Source organism: Biomphalaria glabrata, chromosome 18, assembly GCF_947242115.1.
Source record: "Biomphalaria glabrata chromosome 18, xgBioGlab47.1, whole genome shotgun sequence".
Taxonomy (NCBI): Eukaryota; Metazoa; Mollusca; class Gastropoda; family Planorbidae; genus Biomphalaria; species Biomphalaria glabrata.
In genome coordinates, this window is record NC_074728.1 from 16514713 (window position 1) to 16525809 (window position 11097).

The window sequence follows — 11097 nt, forward strand, 5'->3', positions numbered from 1 at the left end:
TTTGTGGAGCTTGGTTAGTTCCGTTAGGGGACGTCTGAAGCATGACCAGCGGGTTTTTTTTTTAGGTTGATAATAAGATCGAACAAGGCAGCAAACTCGTGGACGCAAGTGGAAGTTCCTCTTGGGTGTGTGCAAGAACGGCGCAATCATCCTCATAGAGCAGCTCAATAACAATCATCTTTTAAATTCTTAGTATGGGACAGTAAGTGCCGTATGTTAAAATCGCAGCCATCGGAGCGGAACTTGATGTAAATGCTCTCATACTGGCATCGCCTCAATTTATTTAGCACTGCTCCAAAGAAAATTGCGAAGAGTGATTCATTTGACGCAAGATGAAAGCCATATCTGATGTAAGTCTACCAGTCCGACGAGTGAAAGAGTAGGCTTACTTGATTTTAACCACTTCTTTCAATAACTTGTAGACAGTGACAAGTTTGATCCTATGACGTTGACAAGAAAAACATTATAAAAATACTTTTTCAAAAAAAGCTTATACGAAGTGTAATTGTAATTAATTGTATCAATTAGTTTAGATCGTCGTGTAATTAAATTTGTAATAGTTTGTAATTCATAAAAAAAATAAAGTTATTGGGAAGATGATATAAATGTAAACGATTAACGAGAGTGTCAGGTACCCATTAGAGCAGGATGGACTCAGAGGCGCCCTAAAGATGCCGAGATTAAAAATCCCAGTCTTTACCAGGATTCGAACCCGGGACACTCCGATTCGAAAACCAGGCGCTTTAACACTCAGCCACCGCGCCTCATTCAGCATAAGTGTCTATAATCAAGTATGCCCACTCTTTCATAAGTCATTCAGCGTCTATAATCAAGTGGTCTACACGTTAATCATTCAGTGTAAGTAGTTCTTAAAATCAAGTGAATAGATGGGCTTTATCTCATTCTTACTATCAAATTAGCTTTCATAAATCATTCAGTTTGAGAAGTGCTTACAATCAATTCATCTCTCATGAATCACTCAGTGTAAAGGAAAATTTGTTTCAATGTTTCTATATTTATTTTCTATCAGGCCCACGTCACACTTATCAATCAATATTATAAACTAAGAGATCAATACAGTTTCACGTACACATTGTATGAAGTATTATTAACAAAAGACTGAAAACCTTTAAACAAACATGTCGTTAGTCCCTCACGCTCACATACACATGAGACGGCATGAAACCAAAGTCTTGATAACGAACGCGCTTTGATCTTTTTCTCTTGTTCACTAACAAGCACCTTTTGGTCTTACTGACGTCACTAACCAAAACAAACGATGACGCAAAAGGTCCGAAGGGTACAAAAAAAAAAAAAAAAAAGGTCTTGACTTAACAAACTTTTGTTCTTTGCCCTCATAGGGGAGACCAGCCCGAACGATAGTCTATCGATTCAAGCCGAACATGGTATGGAAGTGATAGACATTTGCAAAGGTCTTCGGGTTGTGGGCCTGCGCCTGGTGGCTGAGGTGGGTAGCTGTGTGTTGGATTTTGCTCGCGACCAGTCCTCATGTGGGCCTACAGCTCTTTCACGAGGCTTCAACCGAGAGGGTCTTTGAGACTGCGAGTCTGATCGGCGCCTTCGACGGAGGTCACGGTCTGATGACCACACCAATCACTAGTACCTCTCTATGCGTTAAGTGGAGTATTTCAACCACCACGCAGTTATAACTTTTAACACTTTCCACGCGTGTACAAGCCTCATCTTTTTGTAGTAGTTGGTAGTTTGTAGTTCATAGTTTCTGATATTCTGTCTGAAAATATTGAAATCTGCCTTTTGATCTTTTCGGGGGCCGCTTTTGAGTTTGTGTTTCCACACAAACTGTCTTTGTAACTTTTTGTTTTATGTATATGTTGTCATTGAAAATGAATAATTGTGCAACGTTTCAACTTGTTCCGAGTATGGAAATTGTGAGAAATAAGGTGTACAAGATTTTAACTAGACAGACAGACAGATGGATTAGACTTGATAAAAACTTGTTTAAAAGCCATACCAAGTGTCGCGTTGTGTTCTTCTGACTTTATATGCATATTCAGTTGCGATGATACATCCAGCAGATTCTGTGTCCACACATAAATACATCACAATCATGTAATAAACTAGAAAAACAGAAAAAACACAATACCTCCTTTAGACTACTTATAGAGCGCCTATTTTTCTCTTAATAACAAATGAATGTGTGAGATTTTTAAAAAATGAAAATCTTTTTACCCCGTCCCATTACCCCTACCCTCCTGACAAAGAATCCTGGGCGAATGTAGGCCTATAGATCTACTAGACTTGATAATAGTCCAATGATAGACATAACTTTTCACAAAGGTACAAGTTGAATACAGATATTGTAACATAAGCACACGAGAGTAATTGTTTAGGTGAAATTGAAACACTTTTACTTGACAGTTTGTGTTACATTTAACTTCAGTGATCAAGTAGTTAGACGTGCAGACTTTAACATGCAGGACTAGATGAAGACATGACACACATCTTCAAATACAAAAACAAAATCTAATAAAATACTCTGAAAGACACAAAGATAAAGGCACATTCCTCATTCCATATGCTAGGACAAATTTGTTCAAATGCTCCTTCTTCCTTAGTGCTATAAGAGCATGGAATGGGTACCTGAGCTAGCCAGGAAAACAAGTGACAGCAGAATTTAGGTCAATGGTTAATATGCATGACTAAATGCATGACGCTTAGGACGTAATCATCTTCTGTTTTGAAGTAACGTCTGTATTATATACGAAGGTGAAATTGAAACACTATATTTTCTTTTACTTTTAACTTCAGTGATCCTAATATCAAGTAGTAAGACACTGATTAACACGCAGGACTAGATTGGCATATGAAATGTGTAGGGTGTAATTATCTTATCTTTTGAAGTAATCTCTGTAATCTGTAAGACAAGTAGCAGAGTTTAAGTCACTGATCTAAAACAATAGGTACTGGTAATAGTGTCTAGGACTAGGGATCTTTCCTATAGCACATAAATAAATGTATCTTGTTAACATTACTAGTGAATGCATTGGGGCTCGATGAGAACAGGGGAGGTTTGGAACAAGCTGTTTTGTTTCGTCATAATCTTGATTTCAGAGTTCAGGTTTTGTTGCCATTCAAGACATTAGGACGGAGCTCCTGTAACAAGAAGCCGTCAGAAGAACAGACCGAGACAGAGAAGCCATTTTGAAATTGAGAAGACATGTAATGTTATTTACCGAAACTAAGTGTAGGAGATTCCCTAACCAGTCAATAGTTTAGCGAGCTGTCTCTTGTTCTACAATGAAGCAGTTGACTTAGTTAAACATTAGTCAGTGATTGCTATGTATTGACAGTTTCATCACTGCCTCAGTTGATGAGACTTTGTTTTGGAGCAAGTCATTAGTGTTGTATTGAAAACGACCACCAGAGCATTGAGGTGAGAGCACTCTTGATTAACTTCACACCAAGTTTACAGGCACTAAGTCTTAGTTGAATGAACCCAACAGATCTCTCTCTCTCTCTCTCTCTCTCTCTTTACGCCTCTCGTTATCTCTCTCGCTCGCTTTCTCTCTTTCTTTTTTATCTCTTTTACGTACTCTTTTCTTCTCTCACTCACTATCTCATTCTTTCTCCTTTTCTCTCTCTCTTATCTGATATTTCTCTATCTTTTTCCTTTCTCCTTTCTTTCTCTTATTCTCCCTTCTCTAGTTCCCTTTCTTTCTCTCTCTCTCTCTCTGTCTTTCTCTAACTTTCTCTCTCTCTCGCTTTGTTTTCTCTGCCTCTCTCTCTCCTATTTTTCTCTCTATTATTCTCTCTTTTTATCTAAGTGTTTCTTATTCTCTTTCTCTCTCACTCTCACATACATTTGAAACCACGACACCCTGTAGTTCACTCCCATACAATGTCGCGTTACTATGGTAACCGACTATTTACCACGTATTAAAGTACCCAGCCGCTAAGTTCCATTTCCTCGATCAAGCTTAACGCTAAAAGGGAGAAAAAAAATGAAAGGGGGAGGAGTGAGTCTCGTGTTGATCTCATGTTGACTAAAGCTTTCATTTCCCGCCTTGGGTTGTGGAGTATTAATCAAAGTTGTGGCTACAAATTTAACGAAACGAAAGTAAAAACGTCGACCTATTTGTAGAATTAAGTAGACCTATAGTATTCACTCATTTATATTGCATTTTAAAGTAGTGTTTTCATTGACATTTAAAAACGTGAAAAAAAAAAAGATCTGGGGGTGGGGGTATAATATGCTCATGGCCCGACCTGCTTAGCAGTAAACGCATCAAGTACAAAGGATTAAAAGTATTACTTGAAATCATATTTTTAATACACATGTTAATTCTACAATAGATCAATAAAACTTTCACCGCTAGTAATTAAAATAAGAAACTTTTTTTTTTGTTCAGTGCTTGAATTAATTTGTCATTGTTGTTTGCGACATCTGTAAACGACAACTATTAATAAATCAAACGAAGCATTAGGGTTTATTAAAGAAATTTCCATAAATCAAATAAGAACATAAAACTAAAATGTTATTTAACCTTGGTTAGGCCAATAATAGAATATGCATTCTCCGTTTGGGACCCTTCAACTCAAGATAACATTAAGAAACTGGAATAGACACAAAATAGAGCAATGAGATTCATAACAAACGAATATTTACATTTGACTAGAGAAACACCCTTAGTAAAATCACTAAATTATAAAGTCTTCAGGAGAGAAGACTCAAAAGTAAAGTAGCATTTATACATAAAACACTGAGCCATAATCTTCAAAGACAAAAACAAAATCTAATTAAATACTCAGAAAGAAACAAAGATAAAGGCACATTCCTCATCCCATATGCTAGGACACATTTGTACAAATGCTCCGTCTTCCCTAGTGCTATTAGAGCATGGAATGGGTTGCCTGAGCTAGCCAGGAAAACCAATGACTTAGCAGAATTTAAGTCATTGATTAACATGCATGACTAGATGCCTTACGCGTAAGACGTAATTATCTGTAAGGTCTGTATTATATAAGATAAGATAACATCATGAGAAAAAGGAAAATAAGAAAGCTTATTGGCCATATCTAGTTCGTGACATCGCGCAGTATGACTCCTTTCAAGGCCCTTTGAAATGTTCGGACTAGTGTTGGCGAGATTCGGTCCGTGGTTCGCGTGTTGAAAATTGATATGTCCCCATGAAGAAAGAGAATGTGCGTCACTTAGAGAGAGAAGGAGATATAATAGCTAGTGTTGTTTGTTTTTTAAAGATACTATGAGAAAAGAGAGAAGATTTAAAGAGCAGGAGTCAGCAGAGCGAAGGGAGGGTAAAAGATACAATGGCTGTTCAAAGATTGTCATGCAATATTTTATTAGGCCTTGTCTTTAGGTAGCACGCTCTATTATTATTATCAGCGATCATGGCACTTTAAATGGGTCAATTCATTTCACAAAATATATGCCTTGAATAGCGTTCACATAATAATGTTTTCTTTCAGAGATTTAACACTTGCACATTGGAATGATAACACAGCTCAACGAAATGGTTAAGAAAGAAACAAGGTGCTGAGTGAGATATTTTTGAAAGGGCCAAAGGTTTCTAAAACAACAAATCCTAAACTAGATCTTTTATTTTTATTCAGATTAGAAGAAGCCTTTAATTTTCAATCCGCCCCACGACCAAGATGACGAATTTAGCTAGCCAATATTCCGGATGATATCTTTGCCTGGATTTATCCCAAGAAAACCATCATCACATGATTTAAGTGACCACGAGATCAAAGGATTAAAAAAAAAAAAACTTGGTAAATCCACGGCATTTTCATGTTTCAGAGATTTTTTCTGTTGTAATACGTATGACAAGCTTTCTTAACATTTTTTTAAAATTAGAAGTACAATACTTCCTTTCTAGAGCGATTATTTTACTCTTAATTCTGTATTAATAACTTAATAACTGTAATGAATGTTAGATTTAACAAAAAGGAACATTTTTACCCCAGCCCCACTTTTTAATATTTCAACATTTAGCTTTTAGATCAAGGCTCAGAAGACGGTGCTCTAAATGTGAAGCTTAATTTATTACCCTCTTCAATGATAAGGATCTACAGGCGTTAAAACCGGTACCCAAAAGAGAATAGTTTGTTCAAGATAAATATTTCCTAGTTCTCTAACCAAATTGAAATTACTTTATACTTTTCTCAGTGGATCATATCGTGTCAACGCATCTGTTTCTAAGGCCTTCGGTTGAACAGGTTGTGTTCAATGACCAATTTCAATTATCTGAGCTCGGACACGTACTTAAATTATCTAATATCAAGACTATTTTGGTATTTTAACTTGTGACTCGTCTGTTAAAAAACAAAGTAAACTTCCTCTTGCGATCTTTAGGGCAGATGATGTGAAGGTCATCTGTTTCTTTGGCCAACGGTTAACGAGCAGGGTGTCATTTGGCCAGCACGACGACCAACCAGGTACCCATTAGAGATGGGTGGACTCAGGGGCGCCCTAAAAATCCGGAAATTAGAAATTTTAGTCTTCACCGAGATTCGAACCCAGGAACACCCAGGTTTGAAAGCCAAGCGCTTAACCACTCAGCCACCGCCTCCCCCCTTTCTGTTAGAAAGATAACTGCTTAACCATTCGGTCACCACGCCCTGACCTAGATATTTAGTTCAAAGAACGTTTGTTCGAAAAGATTTTTCCCCCTTTAAACATAATCATTCTACCAGCCTTGAAAGGTTAAATTAAGAATGGGAAAAATAGTTCAAAGGTCAAACTGTATTTTAAAAAAACAAAACAATTTGCTACCAGCTCATTTTCCCCTCCAGTTAACATTGCGTGTCCACTACGACCTTAATGGACGATGAATTTTTAAAAGCCCTAATGAATCTCTGAGGTTCGTTGTCATCGATCAAGGAATTAGTGTCAGGGCTGGATCACCAGTTCTAGCCTTGCCTGTGGCGAGGGCTGGAAAAGAGTGGCGCCCGGGGCGGGAGTGGAAGCAGACTAGCGCCTGGGAGAAGAGGAATATGTCAAACTAATTTTCTGGGGGGCTTAATTATCTCCGTGGGTCACAGGCTTCTAGTTCTCAATGATAGCCGACAACGTAAGTAGGTAACGGGGAAATAGTACGTTCTGGTTCTCAGCTGCTTGGATGTCTGCATTCTCTCTTGACGTCTACTATATCTACAATGTCTCCCAATATAAGCCTACTCGCTGTAACATTCTGTGTAGAAATAAAGTTATAAGGAAGTGTTTTAACAAAAAAGATGCTACCTTAATATTTTTAAAGTGGGCGGGGGGGGGCGGTTAACATTTAAACATACAGTTTTGCCCATTGTCAGAATCATGTTATATAATGTTAAAAAAATATATATGTATTACTTATGTGTGTCTTCTGATTATCAACAGATAACAGAAAAGAAATCTCTTTATTTAAAACAGAACACCAACAAATAACGCACATAATGTGTACATATCTTTACTCGACTCTAGTGAGATTGACTAGGAAGTACAAACCTGCCCGCTATGGTCTAATTTCACATTCACTGTAACGATTGAAGTCAATTAGTGGGCCCGGCTCTTGTATGAATGTCGGCAATTACTCAACGAAAAATTCATAACTAGCAGAATCAGATTTGAAGTGGCGGCTGAGCGGTAAAGCGCTTGGCTTCCGCACCGGGGGTCCCGGGTTCGAAATCTGGTGAAGACTAGGATTTTTAATTTTGGGATCTTTGAGTCCACCCAACTTTAATGGGTACTTGACAGTAGTTGTGGGAAAAGTAAAGGCGGTCGGTCGTTGTGCTGGCCACATGACACCCTCGTTAAACAAGGGCGACAGAAACAGATGGACTTGACATTTTCTACCTTATAGATCGCAAAAGGGAACTTAACTTTATTACCTGAATTAATCAAAACATATATATATATAGAGAGAGAGAGGGAGAGTTAAAAACAAACAAAAAAGGTTTTTGCTTCATCAAACGCCTTTTGACCTTTCCTACATACTCATCAGGACTCCAAAGTTACCGAACTTCTGTGTCCACAAGTAGACATTTATCCTGACCGCATTCAGACAAGCAGGACCTCGTACTTGTAAGCGGACGGTAAGGAGATTTTTTGGTAAGCTTGTAAGCAGGTTGTGCGAATGTTGCGAGTTTACGGACAATGTTTTGCCAACCTTTCCCCCAATAAGCTTCAATATAGGCTACACGTACAACTTAGCCGAGATCAATCGTTATACAAGGCCTGAACAATGACTGCGACGTCACAACCTGTGGGCAGCTCAGACCAATAGCTAGTTGCCACCTCACAGATCGTTATAATTATATAATTAAACTGAACTATGAATTATGGTATAACATTAAATTATCTTAACGTGGGAAATAACACTTCAGCCGTGACAGCCTTACCGACTTGTGATTAGGGCATCCCTCAATTAATCAAGAAGATTTGGAGACAAGATTTCCACTACTCTGATATATGTAAGAAGTTTTGAAGTAGAAGGGACTGGACATTGAGCTGTCGATCTAATCGACCTGAACGTAGGGTTCTACATATTCTCTAGGCAGGAGGTACAATTAGGTTTGATCGATGGAGATCATAATGTAGCCACACGAGTGGAACTCAATATTCAGCCTGCATAGTTTGGGAAAGGAGAATTTTGTTTTCAAAGTACTCGGAGAGGAGGGGTTTGGGAAGGCTAGTTAATCTCATGTCGGAAGAGATGATTGGTTAAGAGTTAATGACGTGGCATAAATTGTCTGGGCGTAAAAGTTCATAGCACAATAATTTGTTACGTGAGCAGCATTTCGTGTAAGGATGCAACATGAGCAGAGCTAACATTTGTTTAAAGAACAGTTGATAAAGAGTTCATTGTTACACTATGCGTTACAAAAGACTGACCTATGTTGTTGAAACACAAGTCCAGTTTGTTACCTTCTCATTGAAATTCTTAAAATTATGCACTGCAGCCAATGAAACCAGGTACAGCAGCCGGTGGATCCATGTTCAGCAGCCGGTGGATCCATGTTCAGCAGCCGGTGGATCCATGTTCAGCAGTCGATGTGTCCAGGTTCAGCTTAGGACATCCAGACACATTAGTCGGTGGAACCAAGCACAGCAGCCGGTAGATCCAGACACAAAAGCCGGTTGTTGCAACTTCATTTTCGGCTTATGGATGTCAGGATCGAAATTATTTGCAAATAAAAGAGGAAGAAGTCTGAAGTAGGAGCTACACAATACAAGGAATTTTTCTTTAACCTGAAATGTGCACAAGGTGCAATGGTGAAATTGTGAATCCAGGATTCGAGTCCTGTAGAACAGTGGTACTCAAACTTTTTGACTAGGGGACCCCTGTATTTAGCATAACTTACCAACGGACCCTTGTTTGAAAAAGAAAGATACATTAATGCATAGAGTATACGTTACAAATGTATATAATTAAAAATTCGTTGAATGAGTGATCATTTCATTAAAACAAAATTAAAAAAAAAATGAATGACTCGTAATCTTGACTTTGTATGAGGTTGACGAGATTTTACGAGTATAAGTATTTATGTGAGTGTGATGAGTTTCATACGGCAATGTATCAAGGGATATAAAGATGGAATCTTTTTTGGTAACCAGAATGTGTGGTCTCATTCAACTTTGGTTTAAGTTCCTCGTTTAAGATTGTTTTTTTTTATATTTCAAAAAGCTGCTCCAAGTGAAAAATGTCTTGAACTCTTTGGCTTAGATCTTATCTTATATAATACAGACGTTACTTTAAAAAAGAAGATGATTACGTCCTAAGCGTCATGCATTTAGTCATGCATATTAACCAATGACCTAAATTCTGCCAGGTCACTGGTTTTCCTGGCTAGCTCAGGCACCCCATTCAGTGCTCTAATAGCACTAGGGAAGAAGGAGTATTTGTACAAATCTGTCCTAGCATATGGAACGAAGAATGTGCCTTTATCTTTATCTTTGTGTCTTTCTGAGTATTTTATTAGATTTTGTTTTTGTATTTAAAGATTAGAGTTCAATGTTTTAAATATTTTACCTTTACCTATCCTTTTGTCTGTTGGACCGTTGGGGCACCAAGCAAGATTTGTCGACCGTCTTTGTCCATTCCTCCCTGTCATTTGCCGTTTTAAAACCTCTATCAATGGTAGGCCCGTCCATTTTTTTATGTTGTCCTCCCATCGCTTTCTCTGTCTGCCTCTTCTTCTTTTTCCTGGTACTGTTCCCTGAAGGAAGGTCTTTGCGAGCCCCGTGGACCTTGTTTTATGTATAATTGCTAGTAAATTGCTACTTTACTTTTGAGTCTTCTATCCTGAAGGCTTTCTAAATTTAGTGATTTTACTAAAGGTATTCCAGCTAGATTACTCAAAGAACTAAGTAATGAGCTAGCCCCAGTGTTCAAAATACTCTTTCAGGCTTCACTTAACCAGGGCAGAGTACCAAAGGACTGGAAAGAAGCTAATGTCACCCCCCTATTTAAAAAAGGAGAAAAATCTGACCCAGGGAACTACAGACCAGTATCACTTACCAGCATCACATGTAAAATCCTAGAACACATAATATGTAGCAACATCATAAACCACTTAGACAAACATAATGTCCTCACACCATACCAACATGGCTTTAGGAAATATAGATCATGTGAAACACAACTAATAGGACTAATTGATGATTTTTCAAAAGGTTTAGATAATAGTGAACAAATAGATGCTATCTTACTAGATTTTTCTAAGGCTTTTGACAAAGTTCACCACCATAGTTTGCTTAAAAAATTAAAATATTTCGGCATTAATGGTCCACTGCATCAGTGGATTAAAGACTTTCTGATAGGGAGAGAACAAACTGTAATAATAAATGGCTCTAAATCAACACCGATAACAGTAAACTCAGGTGTACCTCAAGGTACAGTCTTGGGTCTACTACTATTTTTAATTTACATAAATGATTTACCAAATTGCATTAGTTCAGGAACAAAAGTAAGATTATTTGCAGACGATTGCATAATATATAGAACAATAAAAACAACACAAGACACAGATATTTTACAAAGAGAATTAGATGAATTACAGAAATGGGAATCAAATTGGAGCATGTCTTTCCACCCAGAAAAATGTCAGTTGTTA